This window comes from Trichosurus vulpecula, chromosome 3 (assembly GCF_011100635.1).
Source record: "Trichosurus vulpecula isolate mTriVul1 chromosome 3, mTriVul1.pri, whole genome shotgun sequence".
NCBI classification, from domain to species: Eukaryota; Metazoa; Chordata; class Mammalia; order Diprotodontia; family Phalangeridae; genus Trichosurus; species Trichosurus vulpecula.
The window spans coordinates 362158877-362181226 of NC_050575.1; positions in this window are offsets into that span (position 1 = coordinate 362158877).

Below are 22350 nucleotides of genomic sequence, written 5' to 3' on the forward strand. Positions count from 1 at the left end.
TATTGCCCGTTGTTCTATCCTGTTAGTAGAGGTTTTTGTTCATTGTCTTTGTCATCTGACCTGTTACTTATCCCTCCCAGCTCCAAGGACATCTATAGATTTGATCCCCAAACTACTAGTGATGAGCCCCACTGCTATTTGCTAGCCTGCTCTTCAGACAGTATATTCGGTCTGTCTCAAACATTCTGTTCTTTGAAATATTGCCCGTTGTTCTATCCTGTTAGTAGAGGTTTTTGTTCATTGTCTTTGTCATCTAACCTGTTACTTATCTCTCCCAGCTTCAAGGAAATCTATAGATTTGATAAGAATACTTTCTATAGTTTCATTAAAATAACTAATAAAAGCGTTGAACAGAACATGGGGAAGGACTGATTTCTGGGACATTCTATTAAAGACCCTTTACTGGACATCTTTACTTATCTTATGGTCACAAAGTTTCTCTCTGCTGCTGTCTTTTGGGTTTCAGCTCTTCAAGGTCATCTAGGCCAGGGGTGGAGAACTTGGGGCCTCAAGGCCACATGTGGCCCTCCAAGTCCTCAAGTGAGGCTCTTTGATTGAATTCACACTTCACAGGACAAATCCCCTTAATAAAAGGATTTATTCTGTAAAACATTCATAAAGTAAGAGCAAATCTATAAATGGCTATAATGTAAAAAGAAGCACATTAATAAAAAGAAAATATAATAATAGCCTCTACCTCCTTTTGTTGTTGTGGGGATCAAATTAAATGAGATAATGTAAGTAAGGAATTTTGCCAAAACATTATATAAAGGTTTAAAGCACTATATAAATGTTAGCTATCATTATTATTTTTAGAGATTGCAATAGAACACAGTGATTTAGAAAGGAAACACACACTTTTCCATCCTGGTCCCAAAGAAAGAGCTCAAAATGTGTTCGTTTGTGTAGGGTGGGTTTTCTGTGTGATTAAAACAAGCAATGTCAACAAAAGGCCACAGCCAAGGACCTAGAAGGCCACAGTCCCCACACCTGGAATCTAGGCTCTTGGTTTTCATCTGATATAGCATAGTGACTAGAAAGCCTTTCCATGACAAGGGTAGACTAAAGCTTTTTTGTACATAAGGCTATGAGCCACAGCATATAGCTGAGAGCAGTCAACAAAAATTTGGCACAATGCTCCCTCCTAGACTAAGGTTGTCTGTTCTTTTGCATTACTGTTTCTGGTGCTGATTTGGAGTTTATAGCCCTAGACGACTATCTGAATTACAATTTGAAAATTCCATATAAATCTTGTTTAAGCCCTGAGCAAGATCTTGTATCCTTAAAACTCATTTTGGAAACTCAAAAAAAATCATATAAGCTATTTGGTTGCTGAGTAGATCCGTATGCAAATGAAGTTGAAGAATGGTCTGGTACTTAAATATTTTTTGAATTGGATGGAATTTGATAAAGTCTGGTGAAGCTACATCAGGAAACTTGTATTCACTTTTGGGGCCACATTTTAAGAAGATATTGTCAATTGAGAGCATATCTATCAGAGGACAATTAGGATATGGAAATGATTATTTATGAGTACCAGTTGAAGGAGCTAGGCATATTTGGCTTAGAGGAAAGAATGACTGGCATGAATACTGCCTTCATACATCTGAAGGGCTTTCATATGGGAGAGTGATTATACTGTTCTGCTTGGCCCAAAGGGCAGAACGACAAGCAATGGGTGAGAGTTATCAGGGAGAACTCATTTCAAAATGAGGAAGACCTCTCCAACAACCCAACAATGCCTTTAAGGTAGTGAGTTTCCTGTCACTGAAGGTGGTCAAGCAGAAACTGAATGATTGCTTATCAGAAATGTTGCAGAGGATAACCACAATTCCAGAAGGCAACAAAGATGCATACTACCCACTCGAATGAGGCATATATTTTTTGGACATGGCTAATGTGGGAATCTGTTTTTCTTGACTATGCATATGCTTTTTTTTCTTTTCATCGATGGGACAAGGGAAATGAAAAATTGAAAAAGCAGATTTTTGTTCACTGAAAAAATTAATTTAAAAAGAAATGCCATAAAGCAGATTTGTGTTTCTGTATCAGCTTGATTAAATGCTTTCTGAGGTCCCTTTCAATACCAGGATTCTAGTAATTGGGCAAAATGTTTTGAAAGTAACCTAAATATACCTCTACTCTTTAGACAGAATTTCTATGCTGGCATAAAAACATAGGCAGACCTTTGTTGAACAGTTGTCCACATTTAAATAGCCACCTAACTCCATTTGATTACTAAGGATATTCAAGGCTGCTAGGTGGCATAGTGAATAGAACATGGAACTTAACATCGACAAGACCTGAGTTCAAATCCTGCATTAGATAACTTAGTAGCTATGTGACCTTGGTGAGTCACTTAATTCTTAGGCTCAGTTTCCTCATTTATAGACTCACCTATACTACTGCTAGGCTGATACGCAAAAGAGATCAAGGAAAAAGGAAATGGTCCCTTATGTACAGAAATATTTATAGCAGCTCTTTTTATGGTGGCAAAAAAATAGAAACTAAGAGTATATTCTTCAATTGAGGAATAGCTAAATAAATTGTGGTATATGAATGTGATGGAAGTACTAATATACTGTAAAGAAATGAGGCAATAGGTATTTTCAAAAAGACATGGAAAGATTTATATGAACTGATGCAAAACGACGTAAACTAAACCAGAACAATTGAGCTCGAGGACTTTTATAAAATGATAAAAAATGAAATCAGGAGAAACAACAATTTGTATAATAATAACACTACAAAAACAAAAATGAAAGCTCTAATAACTACTACCAATACAATGACCATTCATTTCAGAGGACTAATGATAAAACATGCTATCTATTACAGAGACATGAAATATGCAGAAATAGACATACAGACACATATGCATATATGCACACATGTACACATATGTCCATATATGTAATCAACACCCTGAATCTGCCATGTCTCTATAACATATATATATAAAATATATAAATATACATATACATATACACTCACATATATGGAATATATATGTATGTATACATGCATATGTGTGTATAGCCATTGAGAAATCTTGTTATGCTTTACTATGCATAGTTATTACAGGAATTTTTTATCTTTTTTTAATGGGATAGGAAGTGGAAGGAAGAGAAAATAGATTTTTGTTAATTTAAAAAATTAGAGGTGGAGGTTGGCGCTAAAGATGTGAAGTGCTACATGTACTTTCAGATGAAGAGGCTGTATTATTAGTTTTACTTAACTTTTATTTTGGTACAAAAGACCATTCATAAAGCAAGAGCAAATCTGTAAATGGCTATAATGTAAAAAGAAGCACATTAATAAAAAGAAAATATAATAATAGCCTCTACCTCCTTTTGTTGTTGTGGGGATCAAATTAAATGAGATAATGTAAGTAAGGAATTTTGCCAAAACACTATATAAAGGTTTAAAGCACTATATAAATGTTAGCTATCATTATTATTTTTAGAGATTGCAATAGAACACAGTGATTTAGAAAGGAAACACACACTTTTCCATCCTGATCCCAAAGAAAGAGCTGAAAATGTGTTCGTTTGTGTAGGGTGGGTTTTCTGTGTGATTAAAACAAGCAATGTCAAAGCCTGGGCTATTTTTAACCCTGGTGTTTTTAATTTAGAGAGAACATTTCCCCTGGATCAGGTCCAAGAACATATGTGAAAGTCACCTAATTCAAATAGCAAACCAGGTTTACCAATCTCTGCAAGGCACTGGCAGGTTTGAAGCCAAACAAACCACTCTCACCTACTATAGGGCCTTTATGTTCCGAGGCAGACAGAGGCCCATCTCTGCACTCCCTGTCTGATGCCAAGAGAGATTCCTTGAGGAGGCCAGGGATGGGCTGGCCCTGAATATTTTTCTTCCTAGGCAGTGCTGTGTGGTTGAAATATTACAGAACTAGAAGTTCCTGATGTAAAGAATTTGACCTCAGGTATCACTGAGACTGGGCAGGAAAGATTCATATCTGAAATATGGCTCTGGATGACTATTCCTGATTTAAAAGGAAGCGTTTAGGTTAAAAGAAGCAGGGGACAGAGAATCATTGTATAAAAAGATGTGTATGAGAAAAGTGTGAAGAAATTCAGGAACCAGAGGGGGAAGCATGATGGAGGATATTTGGGTGAAGAGCAGCAAAAAGAAATGATATTAACTTTGGAATATAATGCAGGTCAGCTGCGCAGCAAAAGAAAACAGATGAGGAGTTTGGGAAATAGGTTACAAGCTTTGCCAGGAAGCATGCTATTGTAGTGATGGTAAATTTCAAGCTGGACATCTGTGGGAGCTTTCTTTAAGCTCAAAGCAGAGGAGCTAATAATTCCTTGATTTATCTTAATTATATCATCCTTCAAAAGTAGAGGAACTCATGAATAGAAAGGTTATTCTTTGAGTCTGGAAAAAAACTGTTTTCTGAAATGGTTATGAAGGGAACTTTGTGATGATGTGGGGATGGGAGATGACTACTCCTTCTAAGAATTCCTGATAAAAAAGGTGAGAAAACCTAGGAATAATCCATTGGAGAATGTCTGAACAAATTATGGTATATAAATGTAATGGAATACTATAGTGTCATTAGATATGATGAAAGGAATGGTTTCAGTGAAACCTAGGGAGACTTGTAGCAACTGATGCAAAATGAAGTGGGCAGAACAAGGAGGACTATACAACAACAACACTGTAAAAACAAACAGCTTTGAAAGACTTAACTCTGATCAACACCATGATCAGCTTTGATTCCAGAGGACCAATAATGAAGCTTGCTTCCCACTTCCTGACAAAGAGGTAATGGATTCAGGGTACAGAATGAGACACATACATTTCTGACGCTTGATCAATACAGGAATTTGTTTTGACTATGCATATTTGTTTCAAGAGTTTTGTTTTTCTTCTTTTTTCAATGGTTGAAAGGATGGACAGGAGAGAAAATTGATTTTTGTTCACTGAAAAAAAATTAATTTTACAAAATTGGGTATAGTTTGACATTTAGTGTAGTTTGAGGGGTTTTTGAAGGGTAGAGAATCAATAGGTAGGATCCCAGGGCTTAAGATTCTACAGGTAAATACACTCAAGAGGAATTAAAAACTCTCAAGAAATTCTGAAGGTAGAAAAACAATACTGAGAAAGGGGAGTTGCCCAGAGAAATTGCTGCATGGATTCATGCGTACCTATTGTAGACATGAGCTCTTTAATGACTATACTATGTAGTAGAACTTCCCTTCTTCATAGGGAACAGGACAATGGAGTTACACAACAACCAGTACAAAACAACCAGCCAATTAGAATGATTTCTGAGGCTCAGAGCTGCTTGGCATACCAGCGATCCTTTGAGAAGTGAACTCTGGGTGAACTTGGAGTTGGCTGCAGAGGTTGGACCAGCCTTGAATGGCTCAAGGAGGCCTTGAGCAGCAGCTGCAGACTTAGGACTTTCCAAACACCTTACTCCCTGACTTAGCATGTCTGCAGATGTCTTCTTCCTTAACATCCTCTGCCACCCGTCCCCTGCCAAAAGCCTGTAGAAACTACATTATTTCACCCCTTTTCCCACTCCCTTTTGAGCAGCTGGAGAATTCAAACTCTTTTTCTTCTCCCTTGTAGGATCTTCTCTCCCCTACAAGTCTGCTCAGACCATACATGCTTTTAATTGGTGATTGAACTCTTTCATTTCAGGTCCCTTTATAGGCCTGGGCATCATTTGGTAACACTACACACACACACACACACACACACACACACACACACACACACACCCCACACTCAGACTATGTAAATATATGTGTATATTTAATAGAGACCTGTCCAGAAATGAAAAAAGGGCAATTAATATATACAAACTTGTGAACCAATTCTGAAAGAAAAATGATGGGAGGGTAAAAGCCCATAATGAGCTAAGGTTGAAAATGACAAAAAAGACTAAGTGCCCCTTCCCAAGGGTTTTTATTGTTTCTAACTACTGGGGAAAGATAAAAACAAAAAAATGGTATGATCATTACTCAAGGTAGGTAGAATAACGATAATGGATGAGACGAGCTCAAATCTTATTTTGTTGCTATAGAAATTCATCTTTATTTCATGGGACTACAAATGTAAGTTGTGAGCTTTATGTTATTTCTCCAGCCATTAATGCTTTCTCCTTCCTAGACAAAGTGTGCTTTGTCTGATATCTTCCTTGCCCCTTCATTCCCAACCCTATTTAATAAAAATAGTTGGCATTTATATTTTTATTTATAGGCATTTGTATTTAAGGTTGGCAAAGTACTTTATATTTCTCTCATTTCAAGTCAACAAGCATTTGATCCTCACAAAAATCCTATGAAGTAGGTGTTATTATTATCCCCATTTTACAGATGGGGAAAATGAAGTTGCATGAGGTTATGACTTGCCCAGGGTCACATAGCTACTACATATGTCTGAAGCAGGATTTGAACTCAGGTCTTCCTGACATCAAGTCCAGCATTATATCCATCCTACCACCTCATTATATCATCCTTATCTGCATTCATGTTGTATCCTCCCTTGAGAATCCAAGTGGTGCAGCATACAAATTCTTAGAAAAGTTAAGGGAGTTACAGGAAGAAATAGAAAGCAAAACTATACTAGTGGGGGAACTCAATCTTCCCCTCTCTGAACTTGATAAATCTAACCTCAAAATAAACAAGAAAGAAGTTAAGGAGGTGAATAGAATTTTAGAAAAGGTAGACATAGTAGGCCTATGGAGAAAACTGAATGGGGATAAAAAGGAATATACCTTTTTCTCAGCAGTAGATGGCACATACTCAAAAAATGACCATGTACTAGGGCATAAAAACCTCACAATCCAGTGCAGAAAGGCAGAAATAGTCAATGCATCCTTTTCAGATCATGATGCAATTAAACTTATTTGTAATGAAGGACCATGGAAAGATAAACTAAAAAATTAATTGGAAACTAAATAATCTGATCCTAAAGAATAAGAATACAAACTCCTTGCAACTCTTTCATTTTTGTGTATCACTCTAGAGCCAAAGACAGTGCCTTACACATAGTAGTCATTTAATAACTATTGAACTGAACTGAGTGGAATGGAATTAAGGATCTTTCTAGATCTGACGTTTTATGTTCTAGTTTTAAGTGTGCTTCCAACTCCAACAACTTCTATTCTCTATACTAAGACCCCTTCAGTGCTAGCATTCTGTCATTCTTTCTCAGACTTAGTGATAAAAGGGAGAGAGCCAGACCAAATAGCTTGGCAGTGAAATATTGGAGGAAAACTGCTTAGTGTGTTCTAATGAATTAGTGCTCTCTGAAATCCATTTGTTAAATTTCCTATAGATTTGTACTTGTCTGAGTATGATCATTTTACAGTGCCATTGGCAGTGCTCAGAGAGATTTTTATGACATTTGTGTAAAGATCTATTCCTTGCTACCAGACAGATAGCCATTTAAAAACACTACTGTTAAGTTATGAGATCTTAGCCAATAGATCAGCTATGGATGTTGTAAACCCAAAGTGGGTTTGCATAGACATGCACGTATAGGTCATCTGTACTTCAAATTGCTATAACCAGATGTAAAAATAGGTGGACGGGAGGACAAAATAGGTATAATATTCAACATGAAAGCACAACTGTGAATTTTTCCTCAGCAGAATCATTTTATTTAGTGAGAAGCATGTGTTGTAGTGAAAAGAATAGTGGAATTTGCTTTTGACAAAATACTAATTCCTATGAAAAACACTTGAAAGTATGGGAAAAAATGGAGCTTTCCTTTAAATGATAAGTAGTATCTATCTAGAACCATCAGCAAGTATTATCTGTAATGGGGACAAGCTAGAAGCTTTCCAAATAAGATCAGTGGTGAAACAAAGATGCCCATTATCCTTGGTTATCACAACAACCACTTTTATTCAATATTGTATTAGAGATGCTAGCTATAGCAATAAAAGAAGAAAAAGATACTAAAGGAATTAGAATAAGCAATGACGAAACAAAACCATCACTCTTTGCAGGTGATAGGATGGTATACTTACAGAATACTAGAGAATTAACTAAAAACTAGTTAAAATAACTAACAATTTTAGTGAAGTTGCAGGATATAAAATAAACCCACATAAACCATCAACATTTCTACGTATTACCAACAAAACCCAGCAGGAAGAGATAGAAAAAGAAATTTCATTTAAAATAACTACAGACAATATAAATTACTTGGGAGTCTACTTGCCAAGATAAACCCAGGAACTATATGAACACAATTACAGAAAGCTTTTCACAAAAAAATAAAGTTAGATCTAAACAACTGGAGAAATATCAATTGCTCATAGGAAGGCAGAACCAATGTAACAAAAATGACAATTCTACCTAAACTATTTTATTTATTCAGTGTCATGTCAATCAAATTACCAAAGATTATTTTACAGAGCTAGAAAAATAATAAAATTCACATGGGAAAACAAAAGGTCAAGAATATCAAAAGAATCGACGAAAAAAAATGTGAATGAAGGTGGCCCATCAGTACCAGATCTCAAACTGTGATACAAAGTGGTAACCATCAGAACAATCTGGAATTGGCTAAGAAAAGAGAGTGGTAGATCAGTAGAATAAATTAGGAAGACAATATACAATAGCAAATGACCATAGTAATCTAGTGTTCGATAAACCCAAAGATCCAAGCTTTTGGGACAAGAACTCACTATTTGACAAAAAATTGTGGGAAAACTGGAAAGCAGTTTAGCAGAAATTAGATATAGATCAACATCTCACACTGTGTACCAACACAAGGTCAAAATGGGTACATGATTTAAACATAAAGGATGATAGCATAAGTAAATTAGGGGAGCATGGAAATTTTTACTTGATAAGGGAATATTTTATGACCAAATGAGAGATAGAGAGCATTAAGAGATGTAAAATGGATAATTTTGATTACATTAAATTAAACAGATTTTGCCAAACAAAACCAATGCAGCCAAGATTAGAAAGAAAGCAGCAAAATGGGGGATTATTTTACAGCAAGTTTCTCTGATACAGTCCTCATTTCTCATATAGAGAACTGCTGGAGTCTGAATGCAGATCAAAGCATACTTTTTAAACTGTCTTTATTTTTCTTGTTTTTTTTTATTTGTGTTTTTTGCGACATGGCTAATATGGAAATATGTTTTGCATAACTTCACATGTATACTCTACATGAAATTGCTTGCTTTCTCAAAAGGATTAGGGGAGAGAGGGAGAGAGAGAACTTGGAAATCAAAAGTTTTAAAAATGAATGTCAAAAAAAGAGAAAAAATTTTTAAAAGCAGCAAACCAACAAAAAAGCATATTAGAAGTTGAAAGATTTAGCTTCCTGTCCCATCTCTGCCCATTACTTATTATGGTGGTGGTTGTTGGCCTTTTTGCTCGAAGAGGACCAAAATGACATTACTATGTTGGAGTCAAGGTACAAGGTGTCCAGCTATGGCCAATCAGACCAATACGAGCTCAGATCTACCATAGGTTGGGCACAAACAGTCCATATGAACATTTGGAATGGAGATGTCTCTAAATTTATGTATCTATTTTTTATTTTGAGCTATTGAAATTCTGCTTTGCTCAGGGAGCACAGAGCCTTCTTTGATGTGGGCATGCCATGCTGGGTGGTCTTGTGCCAATATCTCCCATGTCTCACAATCAATTCCAAAATTCTTTAGAGTGACCTTGAGAGTGTCCTTGTATTCCTTCTTCTGACCTCTGTGAGCACTTGCCTTGTGTGAGTTCTCTGTAAAATAGTCTTTTAGACAAACATACATTTGGCATTTGAATAACGTGGCCAGACCATCAGAGTTGCACTCTCTTCAGTACAGTTTGAATGCTTGGCAGTTCAGGCTGAGAAAGGACTTCAGTGTCCAGTACTTTATCTTGCCAGATGATCTTCAGAATCTTATTAAGACAATTCAAATGGAAGCAATTCAGTTTCCTGGCATACAACAATGAAATCAGCATAAGGGCTCTGTAGGCCTTCAGACTGATAAGCAGTCTAATATCTTTTCTCTCCCCCCCTTTCCTTTAGAGTCTCCCGTCTCCCAAACACTGAGTTACCTCTGGCAATGTGTGCATCAATCTCATCATCTATGTGCATAACCCTGGAAAGCATACTGCCAAGGTAAGTCAACTTATCCACAGCATTCAAAATTTCTCCATTTTCCATAACTGATGGTTCCACATACAGATGACGCAGCGCTGGCTGGTAGAGAACCTCTGTTTTCTTGGTGTTAATTGTCAGGCCTAAATTAGCATAAGTGACAGAGAATCAATCCATACTCTGTTGCTTCTCGGTTTCAAAGGCTGCGCTGAGTGCACAATCATCTGCAAACAAAAAGGATCATGTACCAAATCTCCCTCTACTTTATTCTTGGCTTGTAGCCTTTGCAAGTTAAATAGTTTACTGTCAGTGGGGTAACTGACCTTGATGCTGTTTTCATCTTGGTGAAGGCATCTGACGACATTGCTGAAAATACCATGCTAAAAATCATGAGAGCAAGCACACCGATCTGCTTCCCTCCATTGGTGACTGGGAAAGCTCAAGAGCATCATCCATTATCCAGAACCTGGGCAACCACGACCTTGGGCAGGACCTTGGTGACCTTAGACAAGTCACCTTTTCTATCTGAGCCTCAGCGTCCTCTTTTCAAAATGGGAAATAATACTTTTGAGGAAATTGCATTATAAGCTATAAAAGTGTTATAGAAATATGAGCTGCTGTAACACTATAAAGGGCACAGTATAAAACTATCATATCCGGGCAGATATTAAGCTATAGGAAGTTTAATAGGGAATTTAGAGAACATTAATTCAATAGGAGGGAATACAGTAAGTCAATTTGCTTCAATGTTTCATTGCTGCGCCCTTTGAAGATTCTGTTTATCAGAACTCCTGAAGCTGAAATAGACTGAAAGAATATTAGAGCTGGAAAATGACCTTAAAGCAAAGAACAGAAATTATTGTCCTATGGCTTGGCGTGTAGTAGGTGCTCAATAAATGTATTCTGAATTTTAAAAAGCATGGCAGTGGGTTGTTGTTTTTTGTTTTGGGTTGTTTTTTTTTTACTAGCCATGAAACAGGACCCTGATTATACATTCAATGCCTTACTCTTATTTAACCTGTCTTCTCCTAGGCCTGTGCAGAATGAAACCATGGGAAAAAAAAATTCTTTCTAAATCTTCCTCATAATGTTTAGGAACTCAGAATTAGTTGGTGTTGTCCTCTCTTATTTGGTCTTATGTCTAAAATAACAGAGTTATAACTAGGGAGGGTCACTCAAGCTTTGTCTCAGGGTACTGAAATTTAGAAGCGTAGGAAAGCACTTGTACTAAAACAAGTAGAAACAACTGAACTCAGCAACTAGTTAGAAAGAGAAATAGAGTTAAAGTAGGAAACTAGTTGATGATGAGTTTCCTACCTTACCTTACCCCATGGCCACACTTCTGGTTAGCTCTGATCAGTCTGACCATACCCTATACTCTCCCACCACAATGGCCTTCCCAGTAATGGCCTCCTGGTGGGCCATGCTTTTAGAGCCTTCACTCACAAAAGACATAGAACAGGTTCTCTGTCCTCATGGAAACTCAAGCCCAAGATCATTTCCCAAAGTCTCTCCTCTATCCCTCAACTAAATTACTTTTAAAAAGATGATTTAAGTGTACCTTTCCTGATGATTGATACATTTTGTGATACTTGCCCCGAGAGCTAGAAGTGCTCTTTGAATGGATGGAAATCAATGAAAATACATTTAAGTTTCTGTTACATGACAAACACTGTGCTAGGCATTTGGCATACAAATACAAAGCAAGAAAGTCCCTGTCCTAAATAGCTTACAACTTGATAGAGAGAGACAACATATGCAGGGGGTATGGTGGCCAGAAAAGGGAGCTTTGGTCTGGGGAGGTGACCAGGCATAGTGAGTAGAGCCTAAGGCAGTTGATGCCTTCCAGTATCTATATTTCCAAGACGAGAGGATGGAAAGATTCTAGGCATAGGCCCTTGTTTCCTAGTCGATGGGATGTAAAGCATGATTAGGGGATACCTAAATATATTGTACATTATGTTTGGTTTAACTCAGAACAGCTCTCATCCAGAAAAGTACTGTTGTAGGTGGAGGGAAGGGAGATTGTGGCAGCACAGATGGCATGATACCCAAGTATTTGGCCCTGTTTTCTTGGTGGTTGGTCAGATAGGAGGTGATATTTATTGTTCTATGAGAAAGGAGAGGTATTTGATTAAATGAATACAAATTTTAAATCTGGGGTCGTAACAGATTATAAGATCAACATAGTTTAGTAGTGTGACCAGAGTACATGGCTGCCCCCCCCCCCAACCTAATGTGTTCCCAGTCTGTTTTAATAGGGGCCTACTGTCCAGAATAGAGAACATGATAGGCTCATTATACTTTACTCTGGTCAAATTTGGCAAAGATAGAAATGGATCCCTGTGGGCTACCTATTGACTTAGAAAACCACAAACTAACTTTATCTATATTTTATTGTATTTTTATTTATTGTATTAAAATTTTCCCAACGACAAGAGTTTTGCCAGGGCCCTGAGTTTGACAACAGTGTTGTAAAGGGCGTTTCTGATCAGGCTCAAATGAAACTAGGTGACCTCTGTGGTCCCAGTCATCTCTACAGCTTATTAAGGCAGAGGTAAATTAGAGCTAGCTATAACCTACTCCTGAGAGTCAAGTGTTAACTTTTCAGTGTGAGCACTTAAGAAATTGGCAAATGCTACAAATCAGAGCTTGGCTTATTGATTATCTAGATTAAGAAAGTGATAGATATAATATTATAATTGCAGATTAAATTGAAATGTGTTATGAGTACTTTTTTTTCTCCTTCAGAGAGATGGTGGTTAAATATTTACCAGCACATTCCTGTATTAAGGTGATGGTTCCACTGTACTCAGCCATTCCTTAAATATCACCTTCAATCTGGGTATTACATTTTAGGAAGGACATTGAGAAACTGAAATGAGTGCAATGGGAGTTGGGCAGGGGACCAAATGGGGATTGGCTGAAGGACCTGAGATTGTCTTACCTGAAGAAGGAACAACTTTGGGAGAAAATAGTTGCAGTTTTCAATGTTGGAATATGCAAGAAGTATTAGTTTTGCTCTCTTTGAGCTTAGAAGATAAAATTAGCAGCAACAAAAGAAAGATACAGAGGAGCAGATTTCAACTGGAAGTAAAGGAAAACTTTGTACCAATTAAAACTGTCCACTGCCTGGAAAATAATGAATTCTTCATTATTGGAAGTCTCTAAGCTGGGGGTATATAATTTCTGTCGAGGCATTCATGTGCACTGGATTTCTACACTGTGCAGAAGTTTGGATGAAATGACCTTTAAAGTCCTTCCCATTTCTGCATACTAAGATTCCACAATTCATCCAGAGCCATGTGGTAATGTATAAAGATTAAAGTCCTCAGGTCAGGAGAGACAGATTTCCTGGCTCTGATACTGCCTTGCTGTGGGGCAGCAAGCAAGTCCCTTACCCTACTTGAACCTGCTTCCTGCTCTATAAAAGGGCATAATAAATAATTTACCTAACTCACAGGACAATTTTGAGTAAAGTTCTTTGTAAACCTTAGAGCGCTATAGAAATAAGAGATACCCAAGAGGAGAAAAAGGATTACCTGTTGAAAGGCTCTTGTAAAAACAGCTATACTTAAGCAGTAGTATGAAGGGTATAATGTAGACATAAGGAAGATTTCAGGATACTGAAATGGAAAGCCAAAGGAACTTGGCCTTCCTATGGTGACTTCGGCCAGTTCCTTAAGCTCCCTGGCCCTCAGGTTCCTCATTTGTAAAATAAAACCCCAGTGGTCCCTTCCAGCTCTAAATGCTATTATCCCTATGATTTTGCCCTCAGATTGGGCTATACTAAGGTTAACCTAGCAAGAAAAATTTGAATAAATTTGTCTTTTATAAAGTACTTACTATATGCCAGGCACTATATTAAACATTGAGAACTCAAATGCAAGTAAGCAAGAGAGTTCTTGCCCTCAAGGAGCTTGTATTCTAACAGAGAACCAAATGGAAGTCAGAGAAGGAGGAGAGGATAGGACTCTTGCAGGTATGATTTGGAGATGTGTTGGCCTGGTTCTGGGCAAGGTAAAACAAAAGCTCACCTACTAGAGTCCGATGTCCTAGGACAGAGACCAATTTCTATGGGAGATATGAGGATAGCCAAAGGATAAGCTTCATGGCTTGGAAATGGCCCGGAAGTAATGTATTGGTTTATTTTTGGCAAACTTGTGGAGGTCTTTGGAAAGGGTGTTGATTCTTATCTTGCTAGGTTAACTTTAGTATAGCTCAATATGAGGGCAATACCATAGGGATAATAACATTTAGAGCTGGAAGGGACCACTGGGGTTTTATTTTACATGTGAGGAAACTGAGGGCCAGAGAGGTTAAGGAACTGGCTAAAGTCACATAGGAAGTAAGAGAAAGAGTCAAGATTTAAGCCCAGGTCCTGAGAATCCAAATCCAGTGCTGTGAATTCACCACACCACATTGCCACTCAGGCTACAGTTGCCTTGTGGTGTAGGTAGTTCAGGTGATATTATCCCCTTGACTCACTTCTTAAAGAGGCTTATTCACTAAATGGGTGTTACCTCACTCTCAGTGAGAACCTGAAAAGACCATGAAAGCCTGAAAGGGCCATGGTCTCCCATTGCATCCTGGGTCATCTCCAGTCATTCTGATGAATATCTGGTCACGGAACCCAGATGGTTCTGGAGGAGAAAGTGAAGCTGGTGACCTTGCACAGCTCTCTCTCACTCAAATCAAAGTCAACTGCAAGTCATGTCATCATTTCCCTGATGTCATGGTCCTCTTCAATAACAAAGGACAAACACACCAACAACAACATTTTACAGATGAGGAGACAGTTAAGGGACTGGCCAAATTTACACAAGAAATAAGTGGCAGGGCCAGGATTCCATCCAAGGTCCTGTAACTGCTTCATTTCATTCCCTTCTCTTTGACCATCTTCTCCACAACCTCACCAACCACCTCAAGTCTATGTCAGGGACCATGCCCTGGAGGAACAGCCACCTTGGGTCCCTGCTCTCCTGGTTGGTGGCTTCTCCCAGGCCACTGTTTTCCATATTGGGAAAGCCCCAGCCATACTTCTTTTTACTCTTTCCTCTGGTCATCTTCTCTACAACCTCCTTGCCAAATCATGGTAGCCATTTCTGAGTTCAGGAACCATAAATCATGATCAATTCCATTCTTGGATGAGATGGATCCTTTGGTCCCATTCACCATCCCTGTAATTTTTAGGACCAAAGTGCCTCTCTCTGGCCACCTCTTTCCTATACATATTGTCTCTCCTGTTAGAATATAAGCTCTTTGAGAACAGGGATTGTCTTTGTTTTTGTATTTGTATCCTCAGATGCTTAGCATTGTGCTTGGTACATAGCTAATGCTTAATAAATGCTTTTTCATTCATTCATTCCAAATCCAGCACTCTTTCAACTACTCCATGCTGCCTCTAAAATTGGAACTTGGCATCCTTTCTGAGATGAGTAGGCACAGATCAAAATATTTTATTAGTTTCAGGAAAACAGTTGGATGCTTAAGAAATATGTAAAGGCCTGTTTTTAGGTTTCTTTGGAAGAAGCAGCTTCATGGGCTACAGTAAATGTCAGTGAACAGGGAAACTATCTTAAGATCTGATGTAATTAGCCTTGGCCACCTTTCATCAACATATGGGTGACTGGTTATATCATTGCCACTTTTCTTGTTAGTTTTTGCAATTCTGTCCCCTTCTATTCCTCTGCAAATGGTTCACATTTATGCCTACCTCACAGACCTGGGAGGTCTCATGTTCCCTCTCTTTTGGGGAAACTGGCAAGAAGCCAGCTTGTCACTGGGGAGGCTATCCTGACCTTGTGTGCCCTCAGCCCCCTCCTCAGGGACTTTGTCCTTGTAGTTGTCAGGCTCATCAGATAGAGTCAAAGTTTCTCTCCAGCCTCCCACTTATAGTCATTATTGAAAGATAGTGTGGTGTTGTGGCAAAAGCCCTGATCTTTGAGCTAAAGGAATGGGTTCAAATCCTGACCCTCTGTAAGTCTTAGTTTTTTCGTCTATAAAACTAAAATAATAATACTTGCAATACTTATCTCACTGGGTTGTTGCGAGAAAAGCTTCTTTGTGACTCTTAAAGTGCTATGGAGATATGAATTAGTAGTACTATTATTACATTGTTCAGGGCCAGTGCTCGGAAATGGGACTGGAAAGGTGAAATCAGATACTGTCTCTGCTCTTAAGGTACTTTGCAACACGTACACACATAAGTATGATATAAGGTAATATATGACCAACATGAATTTGGCTCTTCCAAAATATGTCAGATCAATTAAGGTTACATTTAATGAAGATAAAAGTAAATTTCTGAACTCAAGTTAAAAGATTCAACTTCACAAGTGCAGGATAAGGGAGTTGGAGTTAAGGTGACAATTCATGTGAAAAAGATCTGGGAATCATACCAATGTAAGCTTAATGAGTCATGTGATAACCACAAAAGTTAAATGTGATCCTAAACTATATTGTGTAGTATTGTACCCAGCACAAGGGTCTGACTCTACTGTACCCTGGTTATATCACATGTGGAATATGGTTACCAGGAATTCTATTATCTTGTTGTTTGATTAGAGGACAAAGAATACCTTTTGAAGACCCCTAATATGAATATAGGCAATTCTGGCCTACATCCCTCTACACATGACCACTCAGTTCTGGGCTCTACATTTTATTAAAAGATATTGACAAGCTAGAATGAATGAATCTATTCTAAACCATGAAAGAGTTTGCTCTCTGCAAAGAACTGTGCTAAGAACTAGGAATCCAAATACAATATGGAGATGGTACATAGTTGCCATAGCAACCTCCTCATCTTGGAAGTTCACTCTGTCCCTGACTTTCTCACATATGGAATTTCATTCTGCCCTTGAAGCTCCTTCTTATTTATTATAACAACAACAATAATAAATATGGTATAACTTTATACCATTGTTATATCAATCTCACATAATGTGTAATTATATGTAACATGTTATTTATTGTATATTATGAGGTATAGGTTATATATATCACATACTATATATAATTATACACCATTATTATGATAAATAACATAATTATACTATCATGTTACATATAATTTATATAGTGTCTACTATGTGCTAGATGCTTTACAAATACTATCTCATTTGATCCTCATAATCACTCGGAGAGATAGGTGCTATTACTATCCCTATTTTACAGTTGAAGAAACTGAGGCAAATGGAGGTTAAGCAAATTGCCTAGGGTCAAGCAGCTAGTAAGTAGCTGAGAGCAGATTTGAACTCGGATCTTCCTGACACCACACCCAGAACTTGATCCAATGTGTCACCTAGCACTTTGGGTGGCTCCTCCCAGAACCTCTATTTAAAGGAAAGGCCCCAAGTCAGCCATGTCTTCATTCCTTTCCCAACTCTACTCCTTACTTTCCCAAACCCTTTTCCCCACTTTGAATACTTTCTCCCTTTTTTCTCCCTTTTAGAATGTAAACTCCTTGAGGGCAGGGACTCTATTTCTTTTTATATTTATATTCTCAGTACTTAGTGCAGTACCTGGCACATTGTAAGGGCTCATTAAATACTTGTAGACTTGACTTGAGATAGACCCTTCCCTCAAGAAGTTTATATTCTAAAGGAAGGTGTCAAAAATATAGGAGAGAGGTGGCCAGGGTAAGAACTTATGATCTGTGAAATCACAAAGACAGATAGTGAAACTATACAGAGCAGTCCTTCACATACCCTTTCCAGAAGCTATGGGAGTGGTGATTTGATTATAGTTCTCCCCAGAAAAAGGTAGATGGTTGGAAGAGGGGAAGGGTATTTGAAGCTGCAGGGTGGAAAATGACCGGGGGGAAGATGAGGACGCTGGTGCCAAGAAGGTTGACAAGGATAGAGAGGAACTAGAGACCAGGCCATACAAGGATCAGTGAAGTCAAGCCAAGCCAAGTCAACAAGCATTTATTAAACATTTATAATGTGGCAGGTACTATACTAAACACTGAGAATACAAATACAAGCAGAAGAAAAATAATCCCTGCCCTCAAGGAGTTTACACTCTAATGGGGGCAAGAACACACATGCAAGGAAGCTGGAAAGAACTTAGGCCTATGAAGGTAACCAGCAAGTCAGCAGCACAGCTTGGAGAGGAATGAAAACATGGCTGGCCTTGGTATTTTCCTTAAAATGGGTGGTTTAGGAGGAACCAGACAATGAGATGGAGAGGCAGGGGTGGCAGGTACTTCCAATGTGAGAAGTCCAGGGGCAGCATGAGATTTTAGCGTGACAGGGTTACTGTAGCACTATAGATTGTATCCAGGAAAATCAAGAGTGCTGCCTAGATAGGACCAGGCGAAGAAAAGACTTAGAAAAAGTAGCTATTTTCATGTATTTGAAGGCCTGTCACATTGAAGAGGTATTCCACATCAGAGGAGAGAAGGTGGAAGATGTAGAATAGCAGATTTGTGTTTGTTTAGGACATATGAGGAACATTTCATAGCATCAAGACTATTGGTATTTCATTACGTGAATCCTCAGTTCTCAAAATCATAGTCAGATACATTTTTTGCCCTTCAGCAGATTAACACCCAAAGGCTCTTAAAATGGCAGGTTTGTTTTCTAGGCATTAAAAAGATAACCTTTTCAGAAGAGGGAAACATACAGTAGGGAAAAGATAAGAGTCAGTTACTTGGCCGACTGATAAATAAGAGTTGCTGACAATTTACCCATTAACAGCTTTTTTCTTTAATTGAGAATGGATCTAGTTTATATTAGATTAGAATGAAATAGAAAAAAAATTAATGAGACTTTCAAACCAAGTAATTGGAAAGAAAGGCTATACGAGTGTTCTCATTAAAGAACTTACTCTGCTCCCCATATTGGCCTAAGCCAGAACCAAGCTTTACAATTACAAATTTGGGAACATTTTCTTTAGCACTATGGCTTACGCTTCAAGGTTTACAAAATGCTTTCTTTAAAAACAATTCTGTGAATTAAAGAGTGGAAAATTATTATATCCATTATACTGATAAGAAATATTATATCAAAAATGCTTTCTTTAAAAACAACTCTGTGAATTAAAGAGTGGAATTATTATTATATACATTATACAGATAAGAAATTGAGGCCCAGAATGACTTAAGGCAACATGGCTAGTAAGGAGTAGGTAGGGGAGTACTGCTTTTCTATTTTTTAAGAATGGAAAGTATTTATCAAGCAGTTTCTACATGCCTGATAGTATACTAAGTTCCAAGGATACAAATAGAAAAGCAAAACAGTTACTTGCCTTCAAGGAGCTTATATTCTAATTGGGGAAGACAAGATATATAGGGGAGTAATATTCACGAAAATCCCCAAGATGGTGAGTGGAGTCAAGTGGCAATCAACATATCTTTCTAGGAATGGTAGTGTCAACCTGATTGTTGGTCCCAGAGCTAGAAGATGGAGAAGAAAGAAGGAAGGAAAGGAAGAAGGAAAGAAGCATTTATTAAGTACTTACTCTGTGCCAGGCAATATACTCAGCATTTTACACATATTCCATTTGATTTTCACAACAACTCCGGAGGTAGGTGCCTGCATTATCGCCATTTTATAAATGAAGAAACAAGAGTTGGGCAAACAGAAATTAAGTGACTTGCCCAAGGTCACACAGCTAGTAAATGTCTGAGGCCAGATTTGAACTTTGGACTCGAGGCCTAGTGCTATATCCACAGTTCCATCTAGCTGTCTAGGGAAAGGCTATAAATGTACCAGTATGGTATGAAGATGGCCAGCAAGCAGCATGGTAGGTGGGGGTTAGGTTATTTAGGTCTCATCAGTGAAAATCCCAGGTCCCCAGAGTGAGAGATAGTATGTTGGATTTGGAGATGGAATCTAAGAGTATAGGAGCAGAACATAAACCTGGAGGAGAAGCAAAGTGGGTATGGGTCAGGCTAGATATGGAAAATGCTATCTGGAATGCTTATGAACCCTTTTTTTCTCTCCCCCTCTCCCCCCCTTTTCTGTTTTCACCATCCTCAATATTCTCATCATCAACTGGATGATCTGTAAGGTCCCTTCCAGATTTAAATCTACCAGCCTATCATCATCATTAGCAAATATTCACTTAGCAGAACACTATGTTTGGTACAGGACAGCTGGATGGTACAGTGGGTGCAGCATTGGGCTTGGAATCAGGAAGACTTATCTTCATGAATTCAAATTTGGCCTCAGACACTTCCTAGCTGTGTGACCCTGGACAGGTCACTTAACCCTGTTTGCCTCAGTTCTTCATCTATAAAATGAGCTGGAAAAGGAAATGGCAAACCACTCTAGTATCTTTGGCAAAAAAACCCAAAATGGGGGTCACAGGGCATCAGACACAACAGCAAATGACTGAACAACATGTTTGGTGATGTGAAAGAATACTAATGAGTGTAAGACAAGGTCTCTTCTCTCAGGAAGTTGATAGTCTGGTAGTGAGAGAAGGCTCAAAGGACTGGGAACCAGGAAATCCTAGGTTGAAGTCTGAGCATTGCCAATAACTTTATATGAGAGCTTAGGCAAGTAATTTCTTCTTTCTAATTCCAGTTTCCTCATTTGTAAAATGTTGGAGTTGCATTCTAAGATCTTTAGGCTCCCCAGACGCCTGATGTTTTAGGTTCTAAAGTACATTCTAGTTCTGACATTCTGTGTGTTGGGCTTTGGGTGGAGAGACAGAACGTGTGGGTAAAGAACAGTCCAAAGTAATTCAATGCTAAATACATAATAGAGACATCAAGGCCTTCAAGAATTATCTTAGAGATTGCTCACTGTGTGGTGGGTGATCTGGTAAGTGTTCATGAAGAAGGTGGGTCTTCATCTGGGTCTCAAAGGGTATGTGGAATCCATTGGGGGAAGAACTTGCTTAAAGGGAAAGCTTGCTTATGGGGAGGCTTGCTTGCTTGAAAGCTTTCACACCTTTTAGAAAAGTAGAATCTAGGAAAGGTTAGGCATCCTATGCAGAATGAATAATGTGAGTGACAGCAGGAAAGTAGGGATTCACACAATGTGATCAGAGGCCTTCCCTGACTATGTTCCCAACTCCATCTATTTTACCCTGTTGTAAATCGAGACATAAAATTGACATGTGGGAACAGGATGACAGTAGTTGTCAGTGGCCCTAAGAAGGGTCCCTCCTACAGTGAGGTTGCAAGCAGATAGCAGAGAGAGCCTAGGCCTCTGAGTTCCTAAATTGTCCATTATACTTTAGCCATAGAGCTGAATGTGTTGGAAGGAGGAAGAGGGTCAGATGAGTTTTTGCAGGTAGAGCAGTGTACGTCTGGGGAGCTACTATGTGGCTTTCTTTGTGTATCTGTGTTTAAGTTTCCCTGTGGGGTGTGACTCCCTGGTAAAGTCTGTATGGTACAATGCTGTAATATACTAACATCCATCTCCTTTCTTCCAATTTCCCTATTCTATTCCTTCTTCCATGCTTCCCCATCTGTGGACATTATCCCCTCAGCCCTGCTTTTCTTGAGGATTCATTTGAAATACTAGGACTGCCCTGATTTCCCTCCAAGAGAACAGTTCTGAGTTTTCATAGAAAATGTGCTAGAGATAAGGGCTTAACTATAATGTTAATGGAATAGGAAGATATTGCCCGTTCATTAATATGCAAATGTACATGTGTTCATCTCACACCTGTGATACATCCTGGATCACGTGGAATCCATTGGGGGAAGAACTTGCTTAAAGGGAAAACTTGCTTATGGGGAAGCTTGCTTGCTTGAAGGCTTTCACACATTTTGGTAATTAGGCACTGAAGCAAAAAGGTTATGATACTTTCTGGTTGTATATATATTCAGAGGTTAGCTTTTTGCTCCAGGGCTCACTCATGGGAAGAATGTGTGTGAGATTTGGCCAGATGCCACTCTGGGTTGCCGTTAAGGAGCCCCCTGCCTTTGAAAACCCAGATGTTGGTGGTTCCCTCTCTGGTAACTATGTATGTATTACTTTGGTCAGACAGTTGGAAGCCCTGTCTGTTGATCTGTGCTAATTTCTCAAACAATTAGAAGCCTTGTTTGTTGATATGCGCTATTTTCTCTATCTTTTCTCTGCTTGTCTCTACGTTCAGGGTGCTGACCTTTCCCCTGAACTAAGTGAATTATATATATATATATATATATATATATATATATATATATATATATATGCCTGATTAAAGTAAGATTGTTAACCCCTTTAAAAGCTATTTTTCCTTTAAAAGCAGATCAAAGAACCTGTTCTAGCAGGCCACCCTGGGTGTGCTTGGGTGCAA